This window comes from Molossus molossus, unplaced genomic scaffold, assembly GCF_014108415.1.
Source record: "Molossus molossus isolate mMolMol1 unplaced genomic scaffold, mMolMol1.p scaffold_m16_p_7, whole genome shotgun sequence".
NCBI classification, from domain to species: domain Eukaryota; kingdom Metazoa; phylum Chordata; class Mammalia; order Chiroptera; family Molossidae; genus Molossus; species Molossus molossus.
Window position 1 is genome coordinate 13,648,124 of NW_023425401.1, and position 23,182 is coordinate 13,671,305.

The 23,182-nt window shown below is 37.9% G+C and overlaps 1 long non-coding RNA gene across 1 annotated transcript; it reads right to left on the reverse strand.

The window, feature by feature from the left end:
- Positions 1–884: 884 nt before the first annotated feature.
- LOC118619571 lies at positions 885–6,571 on the reverse strand. The gene is made up of 4 exons (XR_004957296.1): positions 6,456–6,571; positions 6,272–6,332; positions 4,727–4,852; positions 885–995 (listed from the first exon to the last, which is right to left on the reverse strand). It is a non-coding gene; the product is annotated as an uncharacterized LOC118619571 (long non-coding RNA).
- Between the last annotated feature and the right edge of the window lie 16,611 nt (positions 6,572–23,182).

The following is a 23,182-nucleotide window of genomic DNA, read 5'->3' on the forward strand; positions in this document are numbered from 1 at the left end:
GTTGGTGTCGTCTTGTAAACTTTCTAGAGGCAGTCTGTTCAGTATTAGGCCTGAACTTGACATAGTTGGAGAAAGAAAGAAAAGTTCAACAGCTGCTCTTGCAGCAAAATAATACGAGTGAGTCTCATTTTAATAAAACCCTAGAGAACAGTATCACCTAGCAAGTAACAGGTACTCAATAAATGCTCTTTGAATAAATGGATAAAAATTTAAATTTGTGCAATAGATCGATAAAGATGTGATCATTTGCACTCCCAGAAGATTTATCTGCTTGTTCGCTTTTGAGTATTACGTTAAATATAGATATTTTACACTAGTATTATGGAATAAGGTGAGATTTAAATTTGTGAAATAGATCGATAAAGGTGTGATCATTTGCACTCCCAGAAGATTTATCTGCTTGTTTACTTTTGAGCATTACTTTAAATATGGATCTTTTACACTAGTATTAAGGAATAAGAAGGTGAGATTTTTCTTCTGAAGTTACTTAGTCCTTTTTCACCATCTAAGGGACATAGCAACCACCTCAGTGGCTTATCACTTTACCTATCATATGTATGATAAAAGAGAGAGCTTCTAGTTTCTTCATTTTTATAAGTACCAATATCTAATTTTTTAAAAGTAAAAACCTGCTGGACCACCATGATTTATAGATTTAAAATGTGCTGTAATGTATTATGACTTAGCATACATAGCTTTTCCTCCAACATCTGTATCCTGATTTGTAGTCTAATAACCCTTCCTGCTGCAGATGGCATGTGCATAGTTGTTCTGAGGTGCAATACATCAACACAGCATTTCTAAACACAGAGCAATAATGTATTCAATTAAGGGAGGAAATAAAACATCGAGCCGTTTCTGATAATAAATCTTTTACTAAGCTTCCCACATCACATGTTTGCTGAGGAAATAATACATGTCATTCAGACTAAGGGTTATTGTAGACTGCTGAGGGAAACATGAAATTCTGGAGGTTTCAGCAGTCCTGTGAAACCCTGAAACATGGAAAGTGTACAAATTAGAAAAGGATGTAATATGTGACTAATGATACCTCTTGGGATACCTTTGGAACCCATATTTACTGTTATGATCACTAGATTCATTTAAGCTACAGGAGTTGAAAAGCAATACCATAGTAAGTGAAAAACACCTCTGAGTTCATTAGATGTGGTTGTAATTTAAGCTCTAAAGGCTTTTTTCCTCGCTGTCATTCTTCATATTTCTGGAAATGTGGCACTTGAGCCCCTAATAAAAGTGGTCTGCATCATGACCATATAATCTACAGGTCCTGGAAAGCGCATTTACACCTTCACATCTGTAGCTAAAGCCGGGACTGAACAGAAACTTAATTCACCCCAGATGTCACTCAAAAGAAAGTTCTGGAGAAAGGTTACTGTTCTTAAAGTGTTCTAGCCACCAAATGTGTCCCAGGCAATGGTATGAATATGCAGCCCAGTTCTTCCAAGCCCATTTACTATATTATACTATGCCAAGTGCAAAATTAACCGAATCCCACAGAGTAAATCCCCAATCCCACTCCTCCATTTATGGAGGGAAACGGTGGCTATTTTGACATTATTTAGACAAATGATTTCAGGTCTTTCTGTCTTAGGCATCTTAACAAGAAATTTTGCTCCTCTGGCTTGGTAAGACATCATTTCTATAATGCTTTTAGGTCGCGTACATGACTTTTTTTTTTTTTTTTTTTAAGTATATGTATATGATTTGGGCTGCTAATCACCAGAAAAGCATTTGGTAGGTCAATATAATCAGGCAATCTATTTCTGTCTAGTGACCTCTAATACTCTTTCTTACCTTTGAGTTTCCCTACCTAGTTCTTTTTTCTCTCAGTGATGGACTAGTTGGTATGAACTTAGTTCCCTCTTATTACTAGATGATATACCTGACTGATAAACTTTATGGCTGAAAAAAATTCAAAAGTTCAACTCATAACATTATAGGATTCTCCACAGTGTGCAGACATCATCAGGCAAGACTTTAGTCCTACTCTAAAGTATTTAGAGTTTTCAGTCCTGTCTCTTAAACTCATATATTTCTTGGTGCCTTACTTAGAGTCACCTTCGTTCCACATGAGGCTCTGCCCATGAGGTGTGTGGGCCAGTGAGTCTGCACAACGTCCTAGGCGGCCCCGCTGATGCTGCAGCTTCTTAGTTGTTCACGGAAGGCTAGTGCAGCACCTTGTGCCTTATGAATATTGGAGCTTTCTCTAGTCTAGAGGAAAATCATTTACTGCTGTGTCATGTCACACACTGAAGCCGGTTTACCTAGGCTCAGTTGGTGTAGCTGCTCATAAAAATTACTATTTAATAAAGATAGCCTCAGGATTTATTAAGGGGACAATATAAAAATGACCATGTGAAAAAAAGTTTTGCACCTTTGCAAAACTGCTGTTAAAGACATTGTTCATTGACTATTAAATAATTAATTAGAGATTCATCCACCTGAAATTCCTTCTTAAAATATGTTTCCTGAAAACATGATGTGTGTTCCTCTATTGAACATTGAGATTTATATATTCATTAAATTCTCTCTTTTGCTCTGGCTGCAACAATTATAGCTAAATTCCAAGCTCAATTTTAATGATAATTTTACTCTAGTTTCCTGATATATACTTTTTTCCCCCTTTCTCTGTGGTGGCCTGTGAAATGGTATTGGTGATCTCAAAACACTGGAATTTTAATGCAGAAGTTTGTGTTGTGTGTGTATGTAAATTCAGATTTTTTTCAGGGGAAAAGGCCTTAAATTTTCATCAGATTCTTAAAGAGATACATTACCCATAGCACTATATGATGTATTACATCTTTGATTATCACTTTTAACTGCTTTGTCTGTATAACAAATATATTTCAATTATAAATAAGTCCTTTTTTTTGTGTGGAGGGAGAGGAAAGGAAAAGCTAGATAAAAATGATATAAAAATCAGTACAATAGCACATTTTGCTGTCAAGTACTCAGCCTATTAGTAGGTATGATTTTGGAGCACATTTTTCTAATTGTTTGTGTTTTCTAGAAACAGTGGACTGAAAAGAATAGCCCTCGCCCTGACCAGTGTGGCTCAGTGAATAGAATGTCAGCCCATGCACTGAAAGGTTGAGGGTTTGATTACCAGTCAAGAACATGCACCTGTGTTGCAGGATCAATTCCCTGGCGCCGGAGGCAATCAATTGATGTGTATCTCACATCGATGTTTCTCTCTGTCTCTCTATCCCCCTATTCCCTTACTTTCCACTCTCTCTTAAAAAAAAAAAATCAATGGGCCCTCGCCAGTTTGGCTCAGCAATTAGAGTGTCAGCCCGTGGACCAATGAGTCGTGGGTTCGATTCTGGTCAAGGGCATGTACCTTGGTTGTGATTCGTCCCTGGCTCTGGTTGGGGTCATGTGGGAGGCAGCCACTCAATGTGTCCCTTTCATGTCGATGCTTCTCTCTCTCTCTCTCTCTCTGTTCTTCTCTCCCCCTCCCACTTTATCTGAACAAAAATGAAAAAATGTCCTTGGGTGAGGATAAAAAAATTAATTAATTAAAAAAAATCAATGGAAAAAATATCCTCAGGGTGAGGATTAACAACAACAACAACAAAAGGAATAGCCCTAGATGGCACACATCTATATGAAAATGCAATCTTCTGTCTTTTCTTATTTTTCTCCTATCTTAAAAACAAAGAAACAAACAAACAAACAAACAAACAACTATCTAGACAGGTCTATCTAGAGAGCCCCCTATATGTATAGGGTCTCCTAAGCACTACATGGAGATAATATATAGAAAATTCCATTGCCATGTGACATTGATACATATTGACCTTGGAACTGAAAAAGTACACTGTGTTGTACATATTAATGTGGGATTTTAAAGAAAACCCCACAGGGGTTAGTTTGCTAATTTGGAAACTAGATAAGTCCCATAAAATGAAAACTTGTTCAGAGATAAAGCCTTGATGAGAAAAAAATCTCAGGAGATCAATAGTAATACCAAACCATTGGAGGAGCAGATATATTTCCCCCTAGAACAAAATATCTTCCGTCTCGATTTTTCCAAAGTAATATTTTATGAACATATTGTGAATTACACAGGATACCAACCCTGCTGCGTTGGGAGCAAAAAGACAGAACTGACAGATGTAGTTATTTGCCAGAAACAACCATGTGAATTTATAAATATTTTACAAGTGCAGCTTTCAGAAGAGTGACTTTTACTGCCATATCAATGCAACTTGCGAATTTATAGTCTGGGCATTTGTGGGTTATGAATGTCCAGTATTCCAGGCTAGTGCCGAGAACATGGTTTATGTTTTAAAATTCTTTTTTCTCTGAACGCAGACTTCTTGGCTGCTAAGGTCTGCATTGTAATTCAGCTGCACATGAGGTGCAAGGCTACATAATACATCAGTTCCCACTCCTAATGGCTGGACGCATAAATATACTCATTACAACATACTCCATGTGACAGAATGACACACAAAGCATAAAAATATCTCTACAGAATAGAGAATTAGTAATAGTAGAAGCAATAGTGGCATGATTTCAAGCCTCTGGCAAGACCCATAATATGTGAACTAAAGTTATAATTATGTGCCATAATATAAAGAAAACTGGAATCATATATTTTGGGAAATAGTATTTTCATACATTAGATCCACGTACTGATCAGTGTTGTCATATGCATTGAATAGTACACTACTGAAAAGACTTCAGTTACTCTACTCACCTCTTAGCAGGGGCATCACAGAGGAAGGAGCAGCACTGCAACTCTTTTCTTGTTAATTTGTAAGTTACGTTTCCCACTGACAGTGTCCAGGGTGAAATTGTTTTTCTAGTGCTCCAGATCTGGGGGCTTTGTAAAAAAATTGGTTTTAGAGGCCTGGCTGGTGTGGCTCACTGGTTGAGCATCGACCCATGCACCAAGAGGTCGCCAGTTCAATTCCTGGTCAGGGCACATGCCCAGGTTGTGGGCCTGATCCCCAGTGGGGGGCATGCAGGAGGCGGCCAATCAATGTTTCTATGTCTCTCTCCCTCTCCCTTCCTCTCTCTCTAAACCTCTCTCAATAAAGAAAAAAATTAATAAAAAAATAATAAAATTGGTTTTAGAGAGAGGAAAGGAGAGAGAGAGAGAGAAAGAGAGAGAGAGAGAAACATCTATGGGTTGCCTCCTGCATGCACCCCAACTAGGGATTGAATCCAAAACCTGGGTACGTGCCTTGACCAGGAATCAAACCTACCACTTTTGGTGTACAGGATGATGCTCCAACCAACTAACTGAGCCACACCAGCCAGGCTGGGCTTGAGCAGTCTTAAATTGACCAGCCTTTGGTCATATATGAGAAGGGTCTCCTCTTTCAAGATGTATGACTCAGGCAGCATCCTAGACTATTGATGAAAGCCAGCACAATTGCCACACTTTTCTTCCTTCCACTAAGTAGTTCTGTTATCTTGAGCACATCATTTCATTTCTCAGGCTCTCATTTCTTCTGTAAAATGTTCAAGTTGTACTATAGGATTACAAAATCCTTCCCAGCTATGATGATTTTTTTCTAATGCATGTTTGCCAACATATGTAGATAATGATAAACAGTATATTACAATTTGCAATATTAAGTGTTCATCAGTGTGCACATATTTCATTCCCTAAAAAACTTAAGGTGGGCCCGGCCAGTGTGGCTCAGTGGTTGCGCATTGACCCACGCACCAAGAAGTCTCTGGTTCGATGTCCGGTCAGGGCACAGTGGGGGGCATGCGGTAGGTGGCCAATTGATGTTCTCTCTCATCGATATTTCTATCTCTCTCTCCCTCTCTCTTCCTCTGTCTTTAAAATCAATAGAGAAAGAAAGAAGGCGAAAAACCACCTAAGGTGGCAAGGTGCTTCACTGTTCTGCACTCTTCTGTCCACCATTTCTTGTTTTATATTAAAACTGTATATTACCCCTAAAAGAGTTTATTGGAAATTGTTTAATTTTAAATAATGGAGAATCTTGTGTTTTTACAAACATTTGTAATTAGTACAGTGAGGAAAAGTCTTCTGAATTATCAAAGCTAAACAAACAGACAGACAAACCATCCCTGTTCATGCCAAAGCTTAATCCTACGGAGGCCCCCGACCTGATTCATCATGCAGCAGGCAGCAAACTGCCTGTTATTAGCTGGCCTTACACATTTCAATGAAATGTACTACAGCTTCTGAAAAATGACACACACACCCAAATACCATGCAGTAATTATATTAGAAAATACTTTGTTACCAGGTTTTAAAGACAACCTTAGTCTGAAGAACAAGATCCTGTCAAGAGCAAATCCTTCTTCTTTCATTTGCTTCTAACCTAAAGGATAGAAGTAGTCAAATGCTTGCTATGGTCACATGGGAAGAAGTCAGCTTTAAACTGATTGAATCAATTTTCTTTATCATATTATCTTAGACTATAGCAAGTAAAAAAAAAACAAACCCCAAGTAGAATGATAGTCCTCGATCCGGATAGTCACCTAACTCTGGTTTGTTTGTTTTTCTTCCTTTTCCCTTTATCTTTATCTTGACATTTCCCATGAAAAATCCTCCCATGAAAAACCTAAAAGGAAAACAATTAGCTATTTATTCTCTTCTAACACAGCCACATATTCACATGATAAATGGAACATGACCACCCAAATGACTAATATGACATCCTTATTGCAGGCTCAGTTTACTTAATTTTGTGTCTTTCAACTATTAAGACAAGGGTCACTCCTTCTGTGAAATTAATGGCTGATAAAAATTTAGAATAAAAAAGCATAAGGAAAATATTTCCTCACCCAAGGTATGGCCAACCTGTGCAATTTACTACCCTAGGACATTATAGATTTAGTCAATGGACAAATTAGAAAGGGCTAGGCAATTTTATGACCAGTCATAATACTATAATACCCGAGTTATGAATAGTAAGAGGTAATAGAATCTCATGCTTCACACACAAGCTGATCATTTTAGAGGCTTTGCAGGAGTTCTCTTATTTCACTACGAGGCTCTGAGCAAACGGCTCAGTTCATATTGACGCTTTCCCTCTTTCTGGGGGAAGCACTGAATTTTGCTGTGAACAGGATACCACATTCAGGTCACATTGTTTTTGTTTTGTTGTCGCAGTGTCTGCTAATACAGTACCAAAGAAAACTGAAGTGACAAAAGAATTTATTCTTTTATTGAATGACTATTTATTGAGGCCCTATCATAAGCCCACCACTCTTTTGGGTGTCTCAGATATAATGATGAGAAAAACAGAGAAAAATCCCTGCTTTTATAAAACTTACCTACTAGTCAGGGGAGAGAGATAATAAGCCAAACAATTAAGTAAGTTACACAGGACGTTAGAAGGTTTTAAGCACAGAGAGAAATAAGTCAGGGAAGGGAGACAGGAAGCAGTTTACAATTTTAAAAGTGTGGGCAGGAAGAGAGCATCATCAAAAGGTGACATTTGTGCCCCAGGCTGTTTGGCTTAGCGGTTAGAGGGTCAGCCTGTGGACCAAAGGTTATGGGTTCAATTCCTGGTCAAGGGCAGGTGCCTGGTTTGCAGGTTTGATCCCTAGTCCAGGTTAGAGTCATGCAGGAGGCAACCAATCGATGTGTCTCTCTCAACTGATGTTTCTCTTTCTCTCTCCCTCCCTCCTTTCCACTCTATCTAAAAACCAATGGAAAGATATCCTCGAGTGAGGATTAACAATAACAAAAAAAGGGTGACATCTGAAGCTTGGAAAGTGTTCCAGAGAAAGACAGAAGAGCAAGTAGAAAGGTCCTGAGGCTTGTTGAAAGTGATTTATTAATTAAAATATATTTTTGATTAATTGGAAGACTCAGGGAAATGAGACAATCTAATTAAATTTTTGTTGTTTAAAATGGAGCTTCAATCATGAGGGAATCAAGCCCCACCCCTGGAACACTTTATATTCTACAGCTCTTACGGAAGTAACAACCAGAACAGCAAACTTTGGCTAACACCTAAAAAAATTGTCCATAGCATTTATGAAGTTTAGCCTGGCACGTGTTGCTAGGTTTCCTCTAATCAAGAAACAGATCAGGGCCTAGTTTCTTAATCAGGGCCCAGTTCTTCCTAGAATTGACTCCCTGGCTTATTGTCCTTTGAGATTCTTCTCAGAGGAAGGGGGTTTATTGCCCTCTGGTCTCTTTCCTTTCCCTCTGAGACACCCACCCTTCCTTTTCAACAAAAATAGCTCATGTTTGTGGCTGGTTTGCTTTCTCAACCTGACTCTTGCATGTAGAAAATTGGGGGCCCAGAGGAATCTTCATTTTGAATTCTATTTTAGTCCAAGCTGGCCAGGATTTTACTCGTTCTGCTCTCTTAAAAACTGGTGGACCCCTATGAAGCTATTTTGGGCCTACACTATGCCCTAAAGGCCACATCACCACCTTTTCAGAGGCCACTTTCAACTTTGGGTTGCATGTCAGGTTGCTGCGACTCAACATCTGTAAGATTCTAAGCATTACCTTACCCTGGTCAGTGGTTTAACAAGATTTGGATCTTTATCCTGATGTCAGTTCTTACTTTGATAATCTTTTAGTGGCTAGAGAGTCTAGAGATATGAAATAGTTTTATTTTCTAAGCTCTCAAGTCTTGGTTTCTTTATATTGCTTATGAATTCTGTTGGCAAACAGCACAGTTCTCTCATAGCTCATCTTTCTTTCTTTCTTTCTTTTTTTTTTTTTTACCTTATCTTGTCCAAATAAAAACAAAATTACTCCTTCAACATTTTGCCTGGTATTCTCCTTTGTCAAACATACAAATTTATTAGGTAAATTTTCTGTTTTCCAAGTTATCATTTCCAAGTTTTGCCATTGCTTCACTATGTATACCACAGATTCCCATTTTACCAGTGTTGTAGCAGTTTCTTCAGTAACTTTCTAGCCTCTGCTAGCAGTTTATTCACTGTTTCCCCAATTTTGGCGAACACTCTTTTGCCACTTTTCCAGTCTCTGTCACAACCTGGCCCCAAAGCTGTGTTATAGCAGCACTCCAGTCCTAGAACTACCATTTGTATCAGTTAGCTTTTGCTCCGTAACAAACTGTCCGAAGCTATGAATGAAAACAACAATATCTATATGTCTTACAGTTTTATGGGTTGGCTGGGTGTTTTTCTCATCAAAACTGGCTCAGCTGGTGGGGTTAGGGGTTAAGATGGTGTTTAAGGGTACAAATTTGCAATGAGGAGTAAATAAGCCAGAGAGATTTAATGCACAATATAATGAATATAAACAATATGGTACTCTAATGATGTAATGTGATGAATATTGCTTCAATGGCAATTATATTACAAAATATAAATGTATCAAAGTAACACTCTGTACATCTTAAATTTACAAAATGCTACATATCAGATTTCTCAAAAAAAAAAAAAAAAAAGCAAAAACTGGCTTAGCGGGGGCTGGAAGGTCTACATTGGCGCTATACATATCTGGTGGTTGCTGTGTGTTTCCTGGAGTGGTAACCACATGTGTGTCACCACCTCTAGTCTGGCCTGGGCTTATCCACACGACATGAAGTTAAAGTGCACAGGACCACACGTACGGGAAGGGGGGCAGTTTGTAGGCCACCTTTCACAATCTACCACATCCCTTCTCTTTTCACTTCATTTTCTTTCATCTTCTTGATTCAGGCACTGAGAGGACTTGGCTTTGTTAGCAGCTTGATTGGTTGCCTTACCAATCACTGGCATTCTTATGCTACCTGGTTAAGACCATGTGAAGACGTACTAAAACTATGCATTTGGCATAATTCAATACCTGATTAAACTGTGTGTCTTTGGATCTTTTTGGCAAGTTGAACTCTTCTAAGTTTCCATTTGAGAACTCTATACTAAAAACATTCAGTATTCCTCACTAACTGAGATGCAGTTGATTAAAACCATCTATACTTTGGGGGTGGGGGAGAGCGTGGTTTACCCCTCGCGAGCTTTTAGATCGCTTTCTTTATCATTAGGGAACTGACATTTTCCATGAAACTTGCCTTGCTTTTAAGAAGATGAATGTTGAAGACAATTATGAAATTGTTTGAAGATGAATATTATAGTAGTAGGTTATGTGAAACTTAAAAAAATGTTTCCTCTGTCTCAGTTTTCAAAGGAGGAGGAAGTTTGAGAGAGATCAGGTTTGGGAGTGGGAGATGGAATTATATTTTGAGGAAAACCTCTATTTAAGGTTCTGCATTCTTAAATCCATCACAGGAGTCATTTATTTCTCTCATAAATCTGTAATGATGGCACAATTTCACATAATGGTTTGTAATGTCCTTTTTTTTATCCTCACATGAGGACATTTTTGCATTTATCTTCAGATAGAGCAGGAGGAAGGGGGGGGAGAGAGAGAGAGAGAGAAACATTGATGCAAGAGAGACACATCAACTGACTGTCACCCACATGACCCCCACCGGGGCCAGGGACAAACTGCAACCAAGGTACGTGCCCTTAGCGGGAACTGAACCTGGGACTCTCTGGTCTGTGGGCCAGTGCTCTAACCACTGAGCCAAAACAGCCAGGGCTGTAATGTCCTTTGGGCAGCAAAGAGAACAATGAAAGAGGTAAACAAGCACATGAACCCAGTAATGTCCGTGCAATACTTAAGAACCCCTGAGATGGCAAACCTAAATGATCTTGCTTGCTGCAAACCATGGCAACATTTGAGAGGATGCGTTTCCAGTCACAAATGGCACACAAATAAGGAGACAACTTCTGCTCTGTACAACCTGGAATGTTAGCCATAACTCTCTGCAACTAGTGAGCCTTCTGCTTTCACACAGATCTGCAGTAGAAAACTCAGTGTGTTCTTATGCTTAGCCTATTTCTTATTTTAATTGCATAAGAACCTTATTAACATGTTTACAAACTGGAAGTTTACGTGAGAGTTGTTCACTGAACTCTCAAATTGATATCTTGTCCTTTTAAGGTAATTTTTCTATCCTGTTCCCTCAAAACTGAAGAGATTGTGTTAGAATAGTTAAAATTTACTTAAAAGTGTCTGTTTTTAACCAAGATGCATTTATATGTACATGTTATTAAGAATAGTATATAAATATAGAGGGGAGAGGGAGCGGGGGACTGGATGAAGGAAGGTGGAGGGATAAGCCAAAGAACACAACCCTTAGACATGGACGACAGCGTGGAGAAGGCCAGGGGAAGGTGGGGACTCTGTGGAGGTGGGCAAAGGTGGGGAAAATGGGAACATCTGTAATAGGGCCAACAATAAAAATAAAGTTAAAAAAAATCAACTACCTGAATGAATTATTTTGTGAAATGGATACTGGGACTAATGTATGATAAATACACTATCATTTGCAGGGTAAACTCTTTACTGACTTTCCAGGAGCAGTTTATAGCCAGTAAGAGATTTGTTTCACTTCATATCAGTTGCATTAGTACTACCACCATTACTTGAATGTCTTGTTGCTTCTGCTCTGGAAAATTTAAATAGTGTCCTAACTGTTTTTTCCTACTCGATGTGCTCTTTAATAGTCATCCAGTCGTTTTATTCATTGCTATCAGGGTATTTTTCCTTAAGCTGTCATTCTCCAGTTTAGAAACATTAACTGTTTCCTAATAGCCTATAGAATAAAGTCCCAATTCCCTAATTAGCATTTAAGGCTTTCTATTAGCAGGTATCACATCTATTTTCCTCTTTTATCTGAATACAGTAGTAATCTTGGAAAAGAAGTTAACTTTTCTTAACTTAAGAAAAAGCACTTTCCACCCTGGCCAGTTTGGCTCAGCGGTTAGAGCTTCGACCTGCGTTCCAGAGAGACCCGGGTTGGTTCCCGCTAAGGGCACGTACCTTGGTTGCAGTTTGTCCCTGGCCCTGGTTGAGTCATGAGGGTGGCAACCACTTGATGTGTTCCCTTCACATGGATGTTGATATCTCTCTCTCTCTCTCTCTCTCTCTTTCTCTCTCTCTCTCTCTCTCTCCCCCTCCCACTCTATCTGAACAAAAAATGGAAAAAATGTCCTCTGGTGAGGACAAAAAAAGAAAGAAAAAGCACTTTCCATAAGAAAAAAAATGATCTCTTATTTTAAGGAGACAGAGACATCAGGTTTTGAATGGATAGAAAGAGTCTGTATTATTTTAATCTAGAAGGCCTATTGCTGCTCCAGGCCTACTACTATTAGTAATTGGGATTCAACAAATAGTATTTACTAGTAGTTCTTTATGTGCCAGACATTTTCACGTAACATTATCTTGTGATCCTCAAAACAAACTTGTTGGGTGTTACCACAGCCAGTTTTCAGACAAGGAAGTTGAGCTCAGAAAAGGTAAAAGAAAAAAAAAAAAGCCCAAATCCTCATGACTGGTCAGAGTGGAGCCAGCACTTGAGTAGCATTCTCCCGCATCCATAATCTGTGTGCTTCCCCTTTTACCACAGCGCTGGCCGGATTTCATCAGAGGACCATTTTGACCTGTCCTGGACCCTTTGTATGGTTTTCTCAGGTGACCTCTACACCGGATGACTTTGGGAGGTGAAAGCACAATAAATGAACTTTTTAGAATTACAGCATCCCAGGGACTTACTCTCATATATGCTAGGCTCTGAACTGTTTTTTGTCCTCATTGGGTTGCATGATGGCAAACAGGTGTTTTCTTCTTGCCAGCATGTTTTATTCTAGATGTTTAAAGCATGATGTGATGATGACTGACCTGCAGTAATACTGAACATAAAGCAGTTTACAAGGTGAGAGTTCACAGCTTTTGATGCATTCGATGGTATTGCCAGTGTTGCCAAAAGCAGGAATGAACGTATTCAAAAGACATTCCAGGTATTATGGTTTAGTGTAAGCCAGGGTTTCTCAGAAATTTGAGAGATTTTATTGTATTTTGGGCTTACAGAAATCATTGAAATAGTCCTTGAGGTTTTTAGTTAATTGCAAGGGATCCTTCTTCCTGCGGCCTCTCAAATGGTCATATTTTAGAGGATAGATATTTTGTGAAGAGCTCTGGGGAAATAGAGAATGCTTGATGATAGAAATACTGAATACTAGTAAGAAATACATAGGCACTTTAGGTACAATGCAAAATTAAGTTGTTGAAGCCAAATTTCAAGCATATTTAATTTCTAGACTCCAAGACTGTGGTTGGGTTTGAATTCTGTATTCCCAAGCCCCCCAAAAATTTTTTTTTAAAAAATAGGAAACTGTTTTTAATTTGTATATCCACCAAAATTTATATTTAAAATATTTTTGGATATATCTCTTTCAAGTACTTAAAAGGGTCTGAAATTTTATCCTACTTGCAAGCCAAGAAGTTAGCCTGCCACAGTTTCAGTGCTAGCAGGAGACATGACACTCCTTTTGGAGAAAAAGGCGGACACGATTACTGCCCATTAAAGGTTCCAGGATAGATCAAAATGGTCCTATGATGAAATCTGGCTAGAGCTGTGGTAAAAGGGGAAGAAACCAAGGATAGTTTATTACTCATAGTCCAGCTAGTACCCATGTTTGTTCTAGTCCCCTGCCCTCAGTTCTTGCGGGGCAATATGAAGAGGATCAGGTGATAACTGCGCATACAATGAGGTGTATTTTAGTTGAGCAACCCTGAGTTTAGGGAGCCCAAATTGTTCATAATGGGCAGTAATCGTGTCTGCCTTTTTCTCCAAAAGGAGACACTATCTTCCAGGGCTGAAAGCAAAACCTGCTCTTTGCTTTAGAGCAAGAAGTTATCTATATCTCCTACAGCCGTTTGCTACACATAATTCCTAAAAATGAGAGTTCAGAGTGCTTCTGCTTATAAGATGTGCAGAAATGTGAGAGACCCATGCAGAATTGTCTCCCAACACTCATTTTATGGGGTCTCAAGAAACTTTAGGGCATACTACCAGCTTGACATATTGAGTAGAACTAGAAGTTATGTCCCATAATCTGAGGGATCCTCTCCCTTAAATTAAGCACATATCATCACTTTACCATTATAACTTCATTCCTTTGACTCCAAGAAAGATCTACAAATGAGCCCTTTCTCTAAGTACAAATAGTGCTGGGAGTAATTTCATTTTATCCCTCCATACTTTAGTAACTAGAGGTTGGGTATTATAGGAAGGATATTTCTGAGTTTGAAATTAGAGAGACGTGATCTTCAGGCCTGGTTTTGCCACTGACTATACTAGCCCTCCATGTCTCTGTCTATTAAATATTAAACACTAGAAAACAATAGAGAAATGCTATAAAAATTTAGAGAGAAAATGCTTATCAAACTAAAATTCTATCTAAACATGATGGTAAATGAGTGTGTGTATCTATACATTAGGGTAAATGTGTTTTCAGATATGTGAGATCTCAACAGTTATTGCCCCATGCTCTTAAAAAAAAAAAAAAAGGATATGCTCCATGAAATGAATAAGGAAATGAGAAGAGGAAGGCACGAAGTAAAAAAGATTAAGGACCTAACACAGGAGGGAGGCAAAGGGAGTTCTCAGGATGATGGCAAAGGGAAGCTCCACAAAAGTAGGTGTCTAGCAGCCTAGAAGACAATTAGCCCAGATTATAATAGACAGACAGAGGAGTCCATAGGGATGGAATCAAGAAACAAATTACACTGACAGATCACGTGAGGTGTTTGACTACAGTGAAAGGGGTTTTCAGTTCTAATGGAGAGTTTGAGAATGAGTTGATGATAGGCATATAGAAAATCAAGCAACCAAAAAAGAAAAAAAGGTAAAACTCTTAAAAAATAAGTTATACAAAAGATATAATTATAATGCAGGATTGAGCTGTAAACAATATTAACAAATTGATAAACTTCAATTATGGATTTAATCTAAAAGTTGTGATAGTTTTGTTGGGAAGATGGAGAAGGGGAAATGTATGCATGTTTTTTGGGGGGGATGTGTTAAGAGAAGTGGTTTCTCATGTTCAATAGAAGGAAATAAATAATGTTTAAAATTCAAAAATTAAGAAATAAAAGTATAAACACACTATTTATAAAATGGATATAAACATCAAAAGAAAGAGCTAAAAGAATTAAAAGTAGACAACTCAGGGAAACAGGACCAGGGGTTGGGAAAGGGTGAGCCAGAGGACTGCTTTTTGTCATGTTTTACTTCTTAAATGATGTGCATGTATTACTTTGATCAAAATTAAAATTAACTTTAAAATGTAATGCATTAATTGGCCCCTTGCCAGTTAAATGTTTAGCAGAGATTAGTTGAAATTAGAAATGGGATGGAGCCTGGTGGAATAAAGGGGCACATACCAGAGAGCAGAAGGTGATGCTATTAGGAGAGGTGAGATTTATATTTCTAGCTTGGTTACAACTTTTTTCTAGGGCCAATTTTGGCTACATCTTTGATCTCACATCATAAGCTATGTTAGAGCATTAATCACATTTAGAAGCTGTACTAACTTGTATGGGACACTAAAGTCTATATGGCAAGTCACTACTCCAACACACCAAATGCTATCATCTCAGCCTGAATAAGTTAATGAATCTTTGCTGAGTACCTAATTCAGTATCCAGGGGTACTTCTTATATTTCTGTCAGTCTGTTGAATTTAAATAACCAGTCTCCCGGGTAAAGACGATGTCCAATTCAACATTCTGAATTACATCTAGCAATTGTTATTGCTCAATAAATATTATGGCAGTAATGTTTGGAGTGCTGGGATGCTTGCAGCGTTGACAAAACTGTTGCCAGTTGTGTGGAAATTAGCTCAAACCGTGGTCATATTTCTAGCTGACTCTCAAGTGTTGAGCCTGTGGTAGGCTTCTTATCATGTGGTACCTCTACTGCCTCACTTCTCGGATAGTTCAGCGAATGCAGGTCTCAGAGCTCTGTGATAGCTGCAGCGTCTGCTTTATGGGCTATATGCAGATTGTAGTCTGTACAAACGAGCTGGGGAGCTGAATGGTAGGAAAGAGGGTGGTGTAAGAAAACTATATTAGAATTTTCAAACTTCCACATCCCTTTTGTTTATTCATTAAAGAATCTGTGCAGCTATTATGCACAAAATACTGTGCTGGATGGACACCAGAGAGATGCAGAGCTAGAAGAAGGCACAACTCAACATCTCAAGGAGTTCACAGTTTTGATGGGGAGAAAGAGTTTTGAATATTAATTATAGTATCAGGCAGAATGCTCTCTGGAGTCTGAGGATCTGGATTTCAATTCCCCACTTCCCAACTGCATGGCTTTAAATGGGTTAATTTTGTATAGGCCTCTATAAAATGGAATAATAACGGTGATGATTAAGGAAGTAAATGCTTGCTTAGCAAAGTGTCTGGCACACAGTAAGGCAATAATAATAATAATGATGATGATAATAATAATAATGTAAAAATTTTATTATAAACAACCAAAATGTCATGGGAGCAAGGTACTGGGATAAAGGTAACTAAGGAGTGCCAAATGAGCTGAGCACTAAATGAACAGGAAGAAGGAATAGAGGAAAAGGGATAGTATTTTAGCAATTCAGACTCAGGGAATGGTATGAATGATAGCACAGAGATATGAATGTTTTTAATATGCTTGGAGGAGTCTGTAGTGAGAGGTAATGCTGGAAAATGAAATGGATCCAAGTTGGAATGCACCTGGAATGCCACAGGAAAGGAACTCAAATTTATGCTGTTGGTAGAGAGAAAAGTTAAGAAGCTGTTAGTTGTTACCTAATTACAAGTAGATGAAGAGGGCACTTGAGAGTTTTTCTGTGGACATTGGAAATGTGGGAAAAACAGTAGATATCACTGGGTGCCTAGGAAGATTGTGTCACCATTAACAAACATGGAACCCAAGAGGAAGGTCTGGTTTATAAGGAAAGTAATGACTTCTGTTAGGGAAGCTGGTGATTATTTTAGTTCTCAAGCTTATTAAAAAATTATTTTCTGAAGAACAGATCCTTTAAATCAATGATTATAGGAAAGCTTAAGTTTTGTGTTGCTCCAGAGGCAATAACATGAATAATTTGACTTTCAAGTGGCCTCCTATGTGTCATGCCAGGAAGTCATATAATATGTAATGAATTATGTTATATGCTTTCAGCACAAGAATCCATTAGCAATATTAACATGCCAGACACTCTCTAAAACCCTCAACATCCCCTCACACCTTAGCAGAAAGTGTAGTATCTAAGGTATGATTAGTAATAATTAAAGGAAGCTTCTCTCTTCACATTTGTGTTTATTTAGCTATGCATTTCTTCAAATTATCTCCTATGCATAGAGAATTTGTTACTGGCTTATCTATAAGGCATGTATTAAGAACTGTTATTAAACATTAACATAATTATAAATTTGGTTGAAAAGTCAGCACATTGAATTTAGAACATGATCTCTCTTTTAGATGGCAGCGCTTTTACTCACCTCACCCACAGACTGATTGGCCCTGGGATGTACCCTTGAATGCAGTGGGTACTGTACATGCCTCGCTTATACTTTTTGATATTCATTATTACAGTTCTAATTAGGGTAATTTCTGTTAATGACACCAACTTTGACCTTGAACTCTGAAGGTTGTAAGATGAGCTGGCCAGGAGTTTGCATGAAGGGGTTTAATGGAACTGAGTGGTACACCATTGCTTTTGAGATACTTATGCCTGCATCTTGGATCTGTCCTCCCAGATTAAATGAGTTTAGATAATAATCAGATATTTTCCCACTAGTTTGCAAAATATCTTACTCCCCCACTCCTCAATATTTTTAAGGTCAATGAGAAAACATCAGAGGCCTATATCTGGTCATTGTCAAGTATCTTATATTATTTCCCTGCTGGGCTCTTTCAACACTAGTTACTGCAGGGTTGGTCATTCATTTATTCATTCAACATTTTCTGTCTTTTTCCTGAGTGTCAGACAGTGTCTTTGGTGCTATACAACAGCTACTGAAGATACAGAAGTAAATAAGGTCTCTGTCTCATGGAACTTAAAATTGGGGGAAGGTGCCCAGCTGGTGTGGCTCAGTGGTTGAGCACTGACCCATGCACCAAGAGGTTGCCAGTTGGATTTCCGGTCAGGGCACATGCCTAAGTTGTGGACCCAATCCCCAGTACGGGGCATGCAGGAGGTGGCCAATCGATGTTCTCTCTCATCAATGTTTCTTTTCTTTTTTCTCTTTATTGATTCTAGAGAGAGAAAAAGCGAGAGAGAGATAGAGATAGAAACATCTATGAGAGAGAACATGAATTGGCTGCCTTCTGCATGCCCCACACTGGGGATTGTGCCCACAACCTGGGCATGTGCCCTGACCGGGAATCAAACCAGCGACCTCTTGGTGTATGGGTTGATGCTCAACCACTGAGCCGCACCGGCCGGGCTCATCAATGTTTCTATCGCTCTCTCCCTCTCCGTTCCTCTCTCTCTAAAGAAAAAAAATTTTTTTTATTGGTGAAAGTCAAATCATAAAGACAAATAACTAATTTCAAATAATGATAGACTATGAAAAAAAAAAGCAAAACAAAACAAGGTAAGAAATAGTGCCTGTATGAGAGGCTCCTTTAAATAGGGGAGTTCAGGAATGGCATATCTGAGGAGGCAACATTTGAGCAGAGACTTGAATAAGAAGGAGTCACTTATACGAGGATCTGGGAAAACATAAAATTTAATCTGGTGACAAGAGCAGTAGTTGTATGTGCTTGGTAGAGCATCACTGATTTAAGGAACTAGTTACTATAAGGATGGGTGGAGAGCTTGCAGTTAACATGGGTGTGAAAACAACTGCAAACTGGTTTCTATGCCCTTAGAAAAAGGAAGGAGTAGTGAGGCAAAAATATTCTAGATGACTCCCCACATCCCGTCTCATTCTTAGTAACAGAATCTCTGGTAGCACATAGTTTAGAACCACCAAATCAGTTCTGCAGGGCTTATATTAAACTGTAATGTGACAGAAATAAACTGCAATCTTGTTTAATTTGCCAATATGTTAGATCTTCTTATGCAGCTGAATTTATATGCTGACTGATATAAGTGAAAATAATGCATGGGGTAAAAATAAGACTGAAAGAAATTTTGAGAAAAAGAAAAGGCCACCTGAAATCCCACTTTTCTAATACAACTATCTTAAAATTTGTATACTATCTTCTGAGCTTCATCCACATGCACATTTTTACATAATTATAATGAATTTACATACAGTTTGACATTCTGCTTTTTTAGATGTAATGTTATGTATTTTCCTGTTTTAACATAGTTGCCAATGTTAGTTTAGCAGCTTTATACCATTATAAAGTGTTGCTATAGTATAATAGACAAATCTATTCAAGGCAGAAATTTTTAAAAACTAGTTTTATTAGTGATCTGGTTATGTTTACTAGTGCCTCTTAAATGCTTAGCTTAAGTCTGAAATATATACCCAGTAGGAGATGAATATAATAAACAATTAATAAATGTTAACTGGTATTATTATTAAGATTGGACTCCATTGTCTGTCCCTAGATTTGGGAAAGTAAAGAACAGGATCTTGTTTAAAATGGCAGCTGGGGCAAGTTGGAGAACAGTGATGCAAACAACCCTTCAAGTAACCAATCAATACTTGTGTGCTGTTTGTAAGACACCTAGTTGTTAGTTGTACTTATTTTTTCAGATGTTCTGGGCTGGAAAGACAACTCAGCCTCCTCTGTTCATCTTTAACCACATCTCCTCTCCCTTTACTCTGATCGCTGTACCCCATCTTGGACATTCATTGTTTCCTTTATATGGTTTCAAGGTCATTGGTAGCTTGCTTAATGTTCTGAATGTCCTAATAGAACTGGATCACTAAGAATAGCATTCCATAGAAAGGATTTGAATTTCACATTTAGTATTGTTTTACCTGAAAAGTCTAATATGGCACTTAGTAAAGATGGTAGGGGTTTCTCATGTTGGTAGGTTTCTGGTAGAATAATCAATTAATTAGAGGATATTTCTGGTAAAAAGTATATTTCAAAAATTTTAATTAAATTTATTTTTATTAAAGTAATATTTTAATTATAATTATGTATAGGTAATATAATCACATTATTTCAAAGACCAGAAAGTATAAAAAGTTTACAGTAATATGTCTCCTCCCAACATTGTCATCTGCCCAGTCCTCCTACTCCCCTTGAAATTAACTATTGTTCATACTTTTTTCCTTTCATAGTTTCCTCATACATACATAATATATGTATAAATAATAATCTACATTTATATATATAGTATACATATTATGTATGTACATTATTTTCACTTTTCACACTGTTCAACAAATAGTGTTTAATAGCTAATAGTAGTTTCTGGTAATATTACAGGTATGGTTAAATATCAAGGGCATATTCAGGGACTAAAATTTGGAATTTATCTTCTTTGAAAATTCATTGAAATAACACTAGAAGGAAATTTCATGTAATGTAGTTTTTGCTGCTGAAAACAAAAAAGAACACAGTCAGATGGTCAGGATACAGCTGGAAAATGTGTCAGATTTCAAAGTCTAGGTTTTCACAGCTGTGCAGCCCTTACAGCCCAAAGTATTTATGCCACTAAGACAAAATTATTATTGCTGGGTACCGTGTAAAAGATGTCACATTTCAGGTTTGCAGTTTGTCATTTCTGATGTCAGATATCAACAGATAAGATCTAAAACCATCTATTTCAAGAGCATTAAGGAATGATAATATAATAAAATATTCCTTTGACTGTAACAGAAACTCCAACTCAGCATGTCCTGAATAATAAGTAAAATTTATTGGTTCATATAACCTGAAGTCCAGTGGTAGATTAGGTTTCTGGACTGATTGATATAATAGTTAATTCACCAAGGACCCATGTTCTTTCCGTCTTTGTTCCGTTATCAGTGGTGTCTACTTTTTATCTTCAGGTTGATTTTTCTCATATCTGTACTTCCAGTAGGATTTGGGAGATCATTCACTTTCCCAGGGTGAAGTGGTATGGAGTGGGGAAAGACCATCGAGGAATGCTGAACATCAAGGAATTCCAGGGAACTGCCCTTCACTTGTGACTTAGAAATGAACCACCATGAATGTGCTCGGTGAGTTTTACAATTAATGGACAAACAGCAATGTGGGCAAGTGTGCTTATTTAGAGACTACAGTGTATCTAGTTCAAGGTCAGTAGTTCTCAACTGAAACCACATTAGAATCACTGGGGAGCGTAAAACGGGAAATACTGATGCTGGAGTCCAGTTCCCAGAGATTCTGATGCTTCTGTCCAGGGCTGGACAATGAGTAGCAAGGATTAAGAGCCATCTTCTAGCCCTGGCCGGTTTGGCTCAGCGGTTAGAGCGTCCGCCTGCGGTCCGGAGAGACCCGGGTTCGGTTCCCGCTAAGGGCACGTACCTCGGTTGCAGTTTGTCCCCGGCCCTGGTTGGGTTGTGCGGGTGGCAGCCACTTGATGTGTTCCTTTCACATCGATGTTTCTCTCTCTCTCTGTTCCTCTCTCTCCCTCCCACTCTACCTGAACAAAAAATGGAAAAATGTCCTCAGGTGAGGATAAAAAAAAAAAAAGAGCCATCTTCTAGGAATGAAAAAAGTCCAGTACTCTTAGGAAGACTAAATCAGAGAAGTTATACATATGATTAACTTTTCTTTTAATTCCTAGTGAAATAATGATAGTAAACATCCCACATTTATTAAACAGTTAATATAAAACTTTAAATAGTCTATTATTCTCATGAAAATAAAGGCAGAATCAGACAGAACATATTTTTATGGTGATAACAAAAGAAGCTAGAAAACCTATACCATGTTACCCTCCTTTCTTTGCTAATTAACAGCATATTTGCTAATCTCCATACATTCTTTTCCCCAACTCTTGAATCTGCTCTTTCCCCTCTAATTCTGTTGCTCTTACCTTAAATCTGCACATTATAGTCTTTCATCTGTGCAATCTCCTGATTTGCCATTTTTTCCCTCCACTCTTTCTTTCTCAAAGCTTCCAGATGAACTATCTCTTAGTAAAGCTATTATCATATCAATCGTATTATTCCTGTGCTGAAAAATCTCACATTCTTTATTTTGGCCTTCAAGTGACTCAACAGCATGATCCAAATCTTCTTCTTTTTTTTTGTCTTAGCTCACACTTGACCCTTTCATTCACTCCATGCTTTAGTCAAATTGAATTAGTCACTGTCATACTTTTCCAATTAACTCCTGCTTAAACTACCTTTTCCATATAACATTTTCTGATAATTCAGCTGAAAAAAAAAATTTCTTTCTCAAAGTTCCATAATACTTTAACTCTTTCTTTCTCAAAGTTCCATAATACTTGTGGCATATACCCTGTTCTACTGTGCAATGTGGTGATGTGTGTACATGACTTACCTTATGAGCTGACATCTTTGCATCCTCTTTGCTTATATTTCTGAATGGAGAGATGAATTTTTCCAGTGTCTTTTCCTTATGAACTTTAGTTCTGCATGTTTCTATCGTTCCAGAGTTTAGTAGGAAGGACTGGTGATAAAAATGTCTATGTCTCAGCTGGCAGCTTGGTGATGTTTACTATTTTCTGACTAGTTCTATGGTTACTTTGACTGTATGCCTGTTGTGTGGCAGGCATACAAATGTATTTTATAATCCCCACAACAATCATCTTGTCCTTATCTTTCAGATGAATTAAACTGGTACTCAGGGTAAGTAACTTGCCTAAGTTCCTTCACAAATTAACAGAACTGAAATTCCAGACTTACTGTATCCCTTTCCAAAACCATACAGGACAGACAGGGTTAAAGCTGAAAATAGAAATGGAGGCTAGATATCAGGCTACTGATTTTTCTTTTTCTTTTTTTCTCAGCTCATCCAGACAAGGTCAGGTTCCCATCTGCTCATTCATACATCAGTCTATTCTGATGGTATTCCCAGTTCTCCTAGAAAAGCTACTTCTCATCCAAACATAATTAAACAAAGAAAAGCCAAATCTGCATTAGATACCTTGAATCCAGCCCAACCCAATCCTGCAGAAACCATCAGAAACCATTAGGACTTAATAATAGAGATTGAGAAGCATCAAAATGAGAGAATACAGAGCTGTTAAGGAGAGATGAAATTTCATGGGGTAAACAAAATTGACATGAAAGTTCAGTTGCTTTCTTGTTTCTTACATATTCATATCAGGACATAGAGGTTATGCCTACATGACCTCAAACGTTCAGTTTCAAAGTGGATTTGAATTTGAGTTTGTTACCTAGATATTCCCCAAATAATCAGATTTGTTTTCAGTCTTCAAGATGTTTACCTAACATTTCCACTTCTTATCCA